The following is a 12,045-nucleotide window of genomic DNA, read 5'->3' as shown; positions in this document are numbered from 1 at the left end:
GCGAGCTGTATTTTAGCAGTGAAGCTCTACTGCCTGTAATACGTTAACACACATATTTTTATTGCGAAAATCTGACTTTGGAACCAATGAAATCACTGAAGCGTTGAAAATGTTGCAGACGTTTTGGGGAGTCTATTTTATCAAGAACACAAGTATTAGAATGCGTTATGGCACTTCGGTGAAGGTCGTAAAGTCATTGAAAACTTGTCTTATGCGAGTCGCCCATTCACCACTTTGCTGCCGATAGCATCAAAAAAGTTAAAGAAACAGTAATTTAACATGGTTTTGTTGACATCAGAGAGATAGCATAGGGTCTCAACATCTTTTCTAGATCGGCTCGATACATTTTGGTTAATGTTTTAGGTATGAAACGTGTCAATGCTAGACTCGTACTACAAGACTGAATATTTTACAAAATCGAGGTTGAGTAGAGGTCCTAAAAGAAATGCTTGACAACGAAGCAGAGACATGTGTTTATGAATATGACGTCGAATCTTTTGCACAATTCAGCCTATGGCGCTTAAAAATAAGTTGTGAAACCGAACAACACACGTCAAAGTCAGCCAAAAATGAAGGAGATGATGCTTCTTGTTTTTTGATCACCGCGGTCTGGTTTACCATAAAAACGTTCTTCAGGGTCAAACGGTCAATAAAGAATACTACTTGACCGTTTTGAGGCACCTACTTGGAGCAATTTGTCGTACAGGAATAGATTGTGAGCAGAAACTAATGGATTTTTCACCACGAAAATGCTCCGTCACAGGCTAGCATCATGGTGGCTGACTTCTTTGCCAAACACAAAACGAAAGTCAGCACTCAGCTACCGTATTCTTCAGATTTGGTTCTCTTTAACTTCTTTCTGTTTTCGAAACTGAAAAATCGGCTTCGGGGAAAGCGTCATAAAAGCCTTTATCAGCCAGTCATTCGTTGAAGGTACAATCCGGCTAAGGCTTATAACGCGTGTATGAAAAATTTTGTTAAGCTTTGGCATGTTTGTATTGACTCAAAAGGCACTTATTTTGAAGGCGATAGTAGAAGTTTGTATTAAAATAAGAAAAAATTTTTTTTTTTTTGGCAGTCCGTGTCAAATTTGATCAGATCAAGTTCCAGCATGGGAACTGTCCACTTCAAATGTTTGGAGTCATATTTTATTTTACCTTGGATTGCGGTGTCTTATTCTGTAAACTGCAATTTTTTTGATTGCCACTGTACATGAATATATATTACATTGTGCAATATAAATGATATGAAAATATAATTATTAATTTCTCTCATTCCCAGTAATTAAAAATCCATAAATATGATGGCTGTGATAATGCTTGGGTACTCAGTAAAATAAATAAAAAAGTTGTGCGGAAAATATGTGACTTTACATTTGTACGTGCAAAAATGTATATTTCACAAGTAAGGAAGAGCTAAGTTCGGGTATAATCGAACATTTCAGAACTCTAAGGAAACATGTTCTCTCAATTTTATTAAGATAACTCACCTATTAGCGAATATATGCGGTTTAAAGTCAACCGGAAGTTCGACAATTTTTATATCAAAGGAAGTATTGAGCCCATTCAACCCATTTGTAGCACACAGACCTACTACTATCAGGAAATGATTGTCTCTGAATTTCAAATAGAAATTTGACACATTGACCAATATTTTCGGTAAAAAGTCAACTATAAGTATCGGGTTCAAATATTTGATATCTTGGGGCATAAACAGTTTTTGTTGGAATTTGACGATTGCTTCTAAAGACATTACTCCGTTATATTAAATGTATCTTGATTTGTACACTCGATTGGAAAGGAACAGATGGATTTTTAAATTGTGTTATATGGCATATAGGGGTGATCTAAGTGTAGATCAGGTCTTGAGATATGTGTTTTCACCTAAAAAATAGAGGGTGCTACGCCCGTCGTCCAATTTTGAAACCAGTTCCATTAAAGCCTCAAGATATCTCAATTTTTACTCATGTTAGACAAGAAGACGGACGGGCAGACAGACAGTCACCCCGATTTCAACTCGTCTCATCATCCTGATCTTTTATAAATATATAAGCCTACATCTACCTTGTTTAGTTTTATGTGATACGAACCACCTTTAAAAAATATAGTACCGTTAGGTGGACATTGTAATCTGTAGAAACATGTTGCAGGAGTATAAATATGAAAAATAAGTGCATCTCGCATGTCCACTGCGTAATACAATATTTCCCTGACCCATTGCTAATATACACGTGTATGTATGTATGTAATCCGGCAGTGAATTTATTTAAATGCACTTGTAGGTAAAAGGAGCTCATAGTAAATATCACACAGCAAATCTCATATATGGAGATCCGCAACATTAAACTATGGAAATTGCAGCGCAGAATTGCTGCTTCTCGCAACCCACGCACATTCCCCGCTCAGCTTTGCAACATTTTATTGGTGTATGTATGTTTGCCAATGCAACGAAATTGGTCAGCTACATTGGCAGTTTGTTGGCTCGTCAGTGAACATTATCTGCTTCACAAAGGACAGTAATATTGGGCCAGCGATGGTACAGTGTTTGCTTTTGACAATTTACTTTCGATTGACTTTTTGTTGTTGCCTTAGAAAGCAAGCTATGAAAATCGTCTATCAAAATCTGTCTGCTTTCAATTCGACACCATTGGACCGGCGAATAAAACGAAACACGAAATTTTATTTTTACAGAGTTCAATAGTAAGGTCAAGCTAGAGTTTATTGCCAATTTTGGTTTTAACCGTTAAATACTACCTCAGAGTTACTAAAACACTCAAATATTCAAACTCAGTTTAATTTAACATAATTCAAATTCGAATTATAAGCCAAGGTCTGTTGAAGCCAGTGTCATAGCAGTAGTCAGAAGAAAGGCAGAAGAGAGCAAATTTAATTGCCACAAAGAAGGACATTTTCTTTGTTGACCGAAATGGAAACCTTTGAAGGATATAGTACCGATCTTTAACACAGTGAATTATTCAAAGAAGTAACTTGAGATTTTGAAAAGAGTTCCAACCAACCAAACAAAGAATAAGAAATGTTCACCGGAATCGCTCTGTTGTTTGTTTTGTAAGGTAATATTTGAACTGCTGCAATCGTCGTCCCATCAATACTTTGTTTAATGTTGCAGCAACACGTCATTTTATTTGGAAATAAAGTTTTGTGGATTTTTTTTGCCTCGCTCCACCGTGCAACGGGCGCAGGGCAACATAAGAATACAAATATTTGCACACGCTTGCATATGGATAAGAGCCACATCCATCCCGTGCGAGCGCCACATTCTCGCAGTTGGCCAACCTGTGGTGCGTGTAATGCGCTCGATGACTCCTTTACATTGTCTTATTGTTATTTATTTGTTATTGCCGGTTGTTGCATGTTGTTACTCAGAGTTGTAAGAAAATATCTCATCTCATGACTTGATGTGTGTACTTGTGGCAATTTATTTGCCTCTTTCGCCCTCTTTCGGCCTCCTCTGCAGTGCATTCTGCCAGCAGCCGCGCTGTGCAGTGAATGTTTTTGCCACAACCATTGGCATTACTTAATATTCATAAATGACAAAGGTTTCTTCGACAGTTTCTCTGTTCTTGTTATTACTGTTGTTGTTGTTGTTATATTGTTCTTATTATTGATCTTTTTGTGTCACTGCACTTGGCCCAGACCCATACCCACATATCGTTTGGCTTTATTGGCGTTCCATGTGTAATATTGTCACACACACACACGTATGTGAGGTATCAGGGTACGCATAGTTCAATTTCTGGTTCGAATGTTCGATTATTGGTTTGATGTGCACTTAATTGCACAAACTACATGAAATTTCTCATAGCAAAATGCATTTATTGCACTCTCCTTCCACAGACGGCCGCCAGTCACCTACCGCACCCCTCCTGCTTGTTTGGTTGCATGGCAGCTCGCAAATGTTCGGTTGAGTGGACGAGCTATCGAAGAGTCTGGCAATTGTGGTATTGTCATGGACGATGAATTTTTATCAGTTTCTTGTTATTAATTTTAACTATTGTTTACTATTTTTCCTTTCAAGCAGATTGATGAGGAATTCTAGGAATTTGAAGCTTTTACAACTTTTATGTCTTTCAACGGTACGCTCGAGTTTAACTGATTGTGAAATAAATTGTTGTTGGTGCAATACGGTCAGTATTGCATAGAATTCTTTTTTTATATTTTGGATGTTATAACAGAAAGTTTAATTTTCTGTAAAGTTTCTTTATCAATTTTGGGTAAAAATTTTGAGATTCTTCAATGTGTACTTAAGTCGTTATTCATGGCGGCTGTGGTAAGAGAAAAATTCAATGAAAGTTTCTGAGTAACAGGATTTTCTAACAATCACTGCCTTTAAGCAGACTGTGCTTGTGAAAAAGCTTCGTATATAATCCGAAAGCTGCACTTAATGTAATATCTAGTCTAGAAATTTAAAAAATCTATTTTTTTCATTACTCGTTAGTTTAAACGGTGAATATTTGTGCTTAAAATAAATAATATAGGATCAAAACTCGCCCTAGACTACATATGTGACCTGGTCTACGGAAAGGGGGCTTAGGTGTCAAAAAAAAGGAGAACAATTAATGAGATAACGAGAAACTGACGATTATTTTTAACAGCATTTCCCAGAAAACTAGTTTTCTGACGTTAGCTCCCTTTTCGTAAACCAGGTCATATATATGTAACTAACAGACCTTATGTACCTGAAGGTACTTCCCTGGCTTTAATCCTGGCAAGTTGCAAGAGTATGAAATGTTCCTTCCATATCTATGTACATATGTGTATATATGTTTTTGTCTACTTACTTGCTTTACAGGTCATCATTTTGTCGTTTAAGTCCCTTGACTTTTCTTGGTTTCGCGTTAACATTAGAGAGTAAGGTGTTCCGGCTTCATATTTATATATTGATATCTAGTGTTATACGTACATTGATATCTATCAATTTATGTGCTTTATTATATTTATTTCGTTTAGCAATACGGCACTTTTCAAACTCTTAGGCTGCAAATATTTGGCTTACAAATATTATATTTTTAATGTTTTTATTTGAAATTTGCTTTATCACTTTCTACAAGAAATTATATTCAATAACTAGCACCAACAACACAGCTTACTTTACTAATTCTTTTTAGAATATTATTTTGCACATTCACCATTTTGCCTTCGATTCGCAATTCCAAATGCTCTGAATGTGCATTTACGGATCGAAATGCATGTACTCTACGTCATGAGTAATATATAGGAAAAAGATTACGTCAACTTTAATATGCGGATTTCACAATTTATTAAAAGAAACTGATCTTCTCTCTCTCCGTTTCTAACTTATTCATTCGTCTGTGAGTGTTGAACGGAAGAAGAGAACATTGGAAATAAAAATGAGTAGAACAAGTGCTGCCGACCTCGCGAAAGCTCTGGTTGATCACGTTCGAAAAAATATTTTATTATAACACTTTTCATGAATAAGGTTTAAAATATTTAGAACAGAAGCGATTGCGTTGCAGTCACTTAGCATTTTTCTAGTGAAGTTAACAAGTCTAACAGTGAATTTGAGCCAAACTAGTTTTGCTAAAAACAAGAATTTAAATAAATAAATATAATCATTTGATTATCTCAAAAAATGCAACAAATGTGTTCGATACACACGCCAGTATCTCCAGCTCTCAAGGCCGCGGAATGTTAGATGCCATGCCAACTGGATTTGTCTTGCAAATGGTTTAACGGATCCAACCAGGAATATGTGACTGTGAAAAAGCCGACTCTCTATTCTTGCTATTCAACTGATCTACAAAGGCTAGTTTTATAATACACCGGACTCGGCTAGGCAAATTATCAACAAGGAGCAATGGGGTTCCGCAGAGGGCGTTGAAGGCAGATACTGCTTATGAAATATTAAGTTTATTTATAAATTCTTGTTTCTTGTTTATACAGAAGGCCGGCGGAAGGTCAATAAATAGCCTTGCTCTACAGAATATTCCGAACGTTCTGGCTTCTAGTGGGGTGCTCTTTAATAGTTTTTAATTAACAGTACGGCTCTTTAAGGTAAATCTCTGTGGACGGCATGGTGTTAAATAAATGAATGTAATTAAATTTTTTATTGCACGCAATTGTTACGAGATTAAAATACTTAGTTTATTCATTTGTATTTGTATATTTTTCTTCATGAATGAATTTACGCACGTAAAAAGTACTAAAATAACAGTGAAATCAATGAGATGATCACGTGATGTGAGTTGTGCACCGATTAGCCAACGACTTCCCGCAACAGGTCTCTTGCTGGGCGTCATCAGGCTTTTAAGTGGAAAGTTGCGGTTATAGTTAAGGGGCAAAGCGGACTTCGTAACCTTTGGGAACTACTTAGCTCAAAAAAAGTTAGAAAGTAGGGTAGTGTCAACTTTCAACCTGGCCATGATGTAAATAAGGTTTCCACTTGATCACCACAGTAACGAAGCACGAAGTATAGTATTAAATAACTGTATTTATTTCCTTCCAGTGCTGGCAACGGATATGTTAGGCATACACTAAGAAGAAAGTCGAACTCTTTAGGCCTACAACTAATTTGCACTTCACTGTTAACAATCAAGCAGGATTTCATTTTAGAGCTGGATCTCAGAGAGAGCACCATTCAGGGGCATACGACTGGAAAGCGATATATGGTATGCTCGTCTTGTGAGATTAACTCATTACTTTGCCAGGAGTGCTGCTTAGCTCAATAGCCTATTCGCTTACAACTGCGTCCACCTCATTCGGGCACCGGAATAGAAAGGTATAGTCAGAAATATGCAGATGGGCGACTTATGTAGCTCATTTAATAGCGCTTGTTGGGCCGATTGAAACAGAACTCTTCTGCGATGAGCATTCCTATGACATAAAGAAGAGTTTCCGTAAAGAAAAGAAGTTTAGAGAGAGCCTGGTTTTGGGACGAAGTGAATAACTTTTTCTAGAATGAGTTATAACTCCGAATACACAATTCGAGCAGAGCGTGCATTCCAGTTGCAAGCATAATTCTTGAATTTATTAGAGTGTTGTGAGTGGAGCAACGGCAGGTTGCAGTGCAAACCACAATTTGTCTGCTATATTCTTTTCTATATAGAAACAAAAGACCTGCAAGCGGACAGTAAGCGAGTACTACTCAAATAAAATGCTCATTCCATATATACAATTACATAGTTGCGGCATTCACACTTTTAAATACTTTATTTAACACTTCTGCAGTGCGAAATCCGTTGGTTTTGTTGTTTTGCCCAATTTTCCACGGCCGAATGAGTTTTTTATGCAACGTAATTTTGCCGCATCCTTATAGAATAATTAATTTTTGGGGCGACTGTAAAAATAGCAATTTGAACGGACTTTAGCGGGTTTCAGAGAAAACAGCTTGGCGTCCGGGTCAGCGGCGGAGGTGTGTGGCGTTCGCGCAGGATGTGGTTTGTGCTTAACGGTGTTGTTGTTGCATTGTACTGCATTGTTGCATTGCTGAGTGTGTGTGGCAATATCCTTCGCTTCATCATTTGAAACGCTGCTGGCAAACGAGGATTTATGTGCGAAAGACTTTTGCGCTCCTATCGCGATGCAGTTATCCTCTTAATAACGAGACAGGGGTTGCCAGAAAGATGTGTGTCGGTGTGAAAAATTACATACGGCAAATGCGAGGGGTAAAACGCCATAATACCGTTATTTAAAATTTCAATAGAAAAATCACACTGCGCGTGATATAACTTGATCCTGCTCCGACAGCGTTTCCAAAATAGGCAACTCATCCATAAACAAGTTTTGCTACGAACTTTTTGCGTTTGCTCGTGTAATCCATGTAGTGCAGCTTTTGTGTGTAGTTGGTCACACTGCACGCACAAATGACTTTCGGTGTCGTAATTCGATTTTTTGTTTGGTCTCGCTTATTTTTTGTCACTTTTAATTTGCTTTTATCCTCGTATGTATGTACATAGTGAGTGTTTTAATTTTATTTTCACAGGCGTTCCCTGTTATTTATTTACGTATCTATTATTTTTTCGTACGTGAGCTCGCGCAGTCTTGGTAAGGCTGTGTCCCAGTGGCTCCGCTATTTATTATGAGAACTTTGCCGCTGCAGCGAATACGTGTCGCGAGCGCTGAAAACTAATTATAAAGGAATATACACATACATACTAACATGTACATATTTCTACATACGCACACATACACAGACGCCTCTAAAAATAAAAGTAAATATGTACAATATATAGCATGAAAGTGCAAATTTGCAATAAAAACTTGTTGGGGAATTGAGGGGGGTATACAGCAAAAGTCGCCAAAATTCGAATAGAAAAAGCGTACCGTTATGTGAAGTATGTGTGCATATGTATGGAAAAACTTTTTGTATCCTTTATTGTACTGGAATATATGCTTCGGTATTGGTACCGCCACAAGGACAAGGTTTCCAAATTTAATAAAAGCTTAAATCGTTTAGAGATGGACTGATGGAGGGAGATTGTGTTTAAAGTTCAGTTTATGTAATCGTGCTCAACTCCAAATTAAGTTTCGAACCTTTATAACCTCACCATACCAATAAAAGTGACTCTTCTTCATCTTCAACTTATTTATGTATTTAGGGGGTCGTCATCAAAAGAGGGGTCTCTCATCCGAGGCTGTTTTCTTCTTTTCCTTGGAAAGGTTTTTTCGTTGCTGGTCCGAAACCCAGCGCACAACCCTGTGGAGGGGACGTTTCGCCTTGTCACTTTAGCTCCCCTTCAAACGGATGTTTTCTGGCTACTAGACACCGCTTTCGGTTATAGCCGACACCAGCGCGCCAGTCGTTCTTCCTTTTCGTTGTTTGGCGCCAATTGGAGATTCGAAGTGTAGCCAGGTCCTTCTCTACCTGGTTTTTCCAACGGAGTGAAGGTTCCTCTGCTGCCCCCGGTGGTTACTGACTCGAATACTTTCAGAGTTGGAGTGTTTTCTTCTATTCGAACGACATGACCTAGCGAGCATAGGCGCTGTTTCTTAATTCACTGAATTATGTCAATGGCGTCGTATGTATATCTCGTAAAGCTCATCGTTCCATTGACTGCCACATTCGCGGCTGCCAATGCGCAAAGGACCACAAATTTTCCGCAGAACCTTTCTCTCGAAAACTCGTAAAGTCGACACATGATTTTGTCATCGTCCATGCCTCTGGACCATATATAGCAGTTACTTATAGAACTTGGTCTTTGCTCGTCGAGAAAGGACTTTACTTCTCAATCTCAATAGGATTACCAAGCCCAAATTTTTAGTGCCATTGAAGCGTGCAGTGGCAAGGCTCAACGAAAGTTTGGCTGGTCACGATCACTTCTGAAGTCGACGAATCCATAATTTTCAAATACAAGATTTAATAGCCTTAGTGGCTTCCTTTACATCAATAATTCTTAACCTAACTTAGGAGGAACCTGTAGAAGACGATCGGAATCTCTTCGCTGGTTGTCGACGAATAATCATGATTTTGGGTAAACAGTAATGGAATGCATTAAAGTCCAATTATTGTTTTACTTTTAATTACTTTAAGTGTTTAAGTGAGCTTTAAAGTGTCTAAACTTTTACTAAAATGAAAACACTGCGTGCAAATTAAATGGGACCAACATAGAAATGTTCCTTAATAGTTTGAACTCACATGTAGAATCGTCTGTTTATGTGACTATGGTGCCGTTAGTGAGTTGTTAGTGTTGCTTCTTTTCTTTGTCTGCATGCGCATATGTGTGTGTGTGTGCTGGCAAGGACATTTTATAGCACTTTTAGGTTAATTGCCTCATCAGACAGCTCCGCAATGACCGCGAACGCTACATAAATTCCTAATTATTCGCGTGTGTTGCTAAAAAGCAAGTGAGTGAGAAGGAAGTGTGCGCGCAAATGGCCTTACACCTAGGAATATACATATGTACATTGCTACAAATGTGGATAGAGAATGCCTAGGTATATTTAAGTTATCGCTTCTATGAGGTCATTGCTACAAACTTTGCAAATTAGTGTGATATCTACATATGTATATGTATGTATATTATGTATTCATGCAAATATAACCATTCTCATATATATATTTAATATTGCTATTGTACAGTTGCCGTTACTTCTCCACTTGCCGCTAAATAGCGCTGTGGTGGGTTCATATTTTAGGGGCGCAGCGCTCACATAAATATTTAATCATTAGCTAAGACATTTATAATCAAATTAATTCGAAATTATGATACGCACACCTCACGGCAACAACAACGGCGTGAAGGTCACTGACTTTTATGTTATAAAATTTGTATGGAAAATATGTATAGCTACGACAAACCCACACACATCAAAGAGTAAGGGCAAAAAATTGTATATTTACTTATGAATTTTTTACAGTTATTCAGAGTCCATGTCATAATTAATAAGCGCGATATTCCGAGAGAAAGTATTCACTCCATAAGACTCAAGAATTTGAGTTTTGGTTATAAAATGGTTATATATTGGTTATAAAATGGTTATATACAGGTTATGTATTGGTTACATAAAAGTTATATACAGGTTATATATTGGTTATGTATTGGTTATATCTGACAGCGGAAGCAGAAAGTTTTATGCTACACACATGTAATATGATGATACTTTAATTTGCGTTTTTGGTGACGATTTGAAAATATATTAAAATGGTTAAAGTCAATTTGGTTATGGAGGCAGTTCGAGTTAATTAAAGATTGCATGTTACTTTTATGCTTAAACTATATCCAATGATAGAAATTGGCAACCTACAAAAAAATATAAATAAAGGATGTGTCAAATGTTTACTGTATCAGTAGGCTTTCTTCAGTTTGAGTCGACTTAAGCCCTTTTAACAGACACCACATATATATGTAATATATAATATGTTCTAGGTATGCCCGTTCATGAGAAGTCATTAAATCATTTGTTATGTCACACGGCAAATCACATTCAAATTGTTTGTGTATTTACATGTTAGTGGGTTGGTAATCATTTGCTATCAGTGCTGATGATGACATTGTTGACAGTCAGCGATGACACCGTCGGTTTCTTTTACATCATTTTCCCTATTGGCTGACATTTTGGTTATTTTATTGGTGCGTGTTTGTTGGCAATTTTCTTGGCACGCAACTCAACCTCCCGACATCTGCCTCCAACCTGGCAACCAGCTATCGATTTGGTGTAAATTTCGTACAAAATCGCATGTTTGACTAAAGCTGAAAGCTTTCTTATATATTCAGCAAGTCTACGCGCTTCCTTGTGTGTGAGGATATAGACAAACTTCCTGCTTTACATTCATTATTGTAACGAGATATAGGATATGGTAGTCCAAGAAAATTATGTAGACCCAAAAGCATGCTGATATGAAATAGTTATGCTCATCTTGTATACTTGTTCTGACATTAATATTATCCAAGTAATTATTAAAGCTTAAAATTTCAGGAACCTCTTAGTAATTCAACAAGGAATGATTTTAATGGAGGCAATTATTGGGTACAGATATAATTTTATATTATTTAAATGTAATCCTTCAATAGAAATCACGAGCTATAAAGATGTTTTATGTCGATGTTTTATGTAGTTTCGGTATCATGTGATGTTCTGATCTATTTTTTTATTATCTGCAACATAATGGTACTTCTGCTGGGCCTTTAGATTTTACCTAAAGTACTTCGGAAAGTAAGAACTGATATTTTTTGTGGGGAATGACACCCTAATTATTGACTGAGTTTCCTGCTTTTTGTATTTATCTTCACCGCAACCAATCAGACCAAACCCAAACTCCTTCGTAAAAAGTTAGACGAGAGTACGAGAGTTCACTAACGAAAGTGTGTTCTCCCTCAAAGTTTATGACTTCGATATTCGCCGATAAAATGGTTATTGAGAAGAAATCAATATTTCATTTTAAATTGTGGTGTTACTGCCGTTATTTCCTTTCATTTCGTTGATTTTACGACTGCAGACGCTAATCGCTCGCGGCTAAGAGTATATATTCGGCTGCTGTTGACAGGTGAATGAGAAGTTTGAGTTTTATGAGTTGCGAACACAATTTGATTACATTTAATTGGCACATGCCAACGGAACATTATGTTTA

Source organism: Bactrocera neohumeralis, chromosome 6, assembly GCF_024586455.1.
Source record: "Bactrocera neohumeralis isolate Rockhampton chromosome 6, APGP_CSIRO_Bneo_wtdbg2-racon-allhic-juicebox.fasta_v2, whole genome shotgun sequence".
Lineage (NCBI taxonomy): Eukaryota > Metazoa > Arthropoda > Insecta > Diptera > Tephritidae > Bactrocera > Bactrocera neohumeralis.
The sequence above is the reverse complement of the archived record's forward strand: the minus strand, read 5'-3'. Positions refer to the sequence as shown.